The sequence below is a fragment of the Oryzias melastigma genome, linkage group LG21 (assembly GCF_002922805.2).
Source record: "Oryzias melastigma strain HK-1 linkage group LG21, ASM292280v2, whole genome shotgun sequence".
Lineage (NCBI taxonomy): Eukaryota > Metazoa > Chordata > Actinopteri > Beloniformes > Adrianichthyidae > Oryzias > Oryzias melastigma.
Window position 1 is genome coordinate 2,682,789 of NC_050532.1, and position 2,340 is coordinate 2,685,128.

A 2,340-nucleotide genomic window follows, 5' to 3' on the forward strand; every position below is an offset into this window, starting at 1 on the left:
GATGAAAAAGAGGAAAGATGAAAAATAACTACATGTACTAAGATGATGTGCTCAATTTATTCGGTTTATTTAAAAATAAATAAATAGACTGTCGAAGCAAAAGATTCACAAGTTTAGAAATAACCTTTAAATAAATGAGCCTTTTCTTATGGAAAATTTAATGATTTCGTTTATTACTGATTGATTTTTTTTTTCTAGGATGTGATGAAAGTCCAGGTTAAAACGAAAAATGCTGATCTGTCAAACTTTTTGTAATGTTTACTCTCTTTCAAAGCCAAGTGGGCCCTGTATGGTCTAAAAGAGGGCAGAAAATGTGGGTCTCGAATGGGTTTTGTCCACAGTCCCCACCAGTGTTTGCACACATTGGTTTAAGTGGACACTCACTGGGTAGGCTGTCCATGCTATCCAGCCGCCTGGTGGACAGCGGAGCTCGCTAGGATGCTATAGCAGAGCTCGCTAGCTCAATATAGCAGAGCTCGCTTGCTCAATACAACAGAGTTTGCTAGCTTGCTACAGAGAAGCTTGCTAGCTGTATACAACAGAGTTTGCTAGCTCAATATAGCAGAGCTTGCTAGCACCATACAACAGAGTTTGCTAGCTTGCTACAGAGAAGCTTGCTAGCTGAATACAGCAAAGCTCACTAGCTTGCTACAGCGGAGCTCTCAAGCTCAATACAGTGGAGCCTACTGTCATATTACAGTCGAGCTTGATAGCATGCAACTGCAGAGCTCACTAGCATGCTACGCCACAGGGTGGCAGGCTGGCATAGCAAGCTAACCTACTGAGTCCCTGCTTAAGTCAATATGGGCAAACACAGGTGGGACCACCACAGAAACTGTGGACAAACCCAATCGGGGCCACATTTTCTGCCCACTTCACATGGGCCTTCTTGGCCTTGTTGGCTGGGTGCAGTTGACTTGAACGTAAAAATGGCTGAATCCAAATTGCTTCCCTACCTCTACGGCCTCTCCATCTCCTTACATTTATCCCTATACCAGTCATCTATGTTAAACTACGGCCCGTGGGCCAGATCCGGCCCTCCTCCACATTTGGCCCGCGTCCCCCTGAACCCTATCAGAGATGCATGCTTTTTCTTTTTTATTCAGTCTGGTCATGCACTTGAGACCCGTATAATTTGACTTTTTATTCCACTCTTCTGCAGTCTGTGCTCCTGTCCAGTTATGTGTGGCTTTAGAACTTTAAATGCTTGAGTTTAGACGCATCCTGCGATTTTTACACTTCTTTTGTTAGCCTACAACTCTGACGGCTCCACGTCAGAGAATTAAACCGCTACGTTGCCCTCACAAGAGAAAGTTTATCTGATCTGCGTTGATATGTGGGTGCCAGTGCTCGGATGATAAATAATACAGAACATCGGTTTTATAACTTTAAAAGGTCATGCATTAACAAAAAATACTTACATTTAAATGTAAATGTCTGTGCTTCAGACCACACCTACGTGAAGTGATGTGTTTCTGTGTGTCACAATAAGTGCCACCTAGAGTCGCTATGGCTCCACCACTACTCCCTATAACTGGAGCAATAGGGTGTAGCTAAAGGGGTAGGAGAAGCAATTTAGATTCAGCCAACAGCCCATTTTTGAATAGTGGTGAATATAAGGTCGTCCTCCTATCATGTCAATCGAGTAGCAATCAAGCAGTTGAAATATTTAGTCTAATTTTATTTTTCTGTGATTATTGTATAATTTTCAAAAACAGCAAGAGTCAGTTCCTGCAGTTTACTGGTAGTGGACTCTTACTGACCCTACCGACATTACAGAGGGAGTTCTACAAGAGTTTATGAGCCCTGATACTCCAGCTTCAGTCTTCTGGACGCTACAGTGGAAGACAGAAGAACGTCTGCATCTTATCCTTTGGGAGAACAATCTTCTCTCTCTTTTGGAGAAATCCATCAGGAGTAGAACAGTCCAGAGAAAACTATGCCCTGTGATTAGAAGTGTAACTGGTATCAGTCTGACTGACTGGTTGAAAAACTGCAAGTAAACACACAGAATTCTTTCCATTTCACAACCAAGCATATTTTCTTTATGATAATAGCTTAGTTAAGAATCAAATTAAAAATTGACCCTCACTGGGTAACCAGATGTACAACTACAATTCTCAAGGGTCTGTATGGTTGTTCTTGTGTGAAACTACAAGAAAAATGTTTATTTAAGAAAAAATAGATGAAAAATCACTCCAATGCTCTCTTTTGTCTAATGGAAAAAGCTGTAAAATGTAACCCTCATGATTCTGCCTTGCATTTAAAGGATCAATTGTTAACCCAAAAAGACGTGTTCACCCAAAACTATGAATCAATTAATCAAATGTATTTATAAAG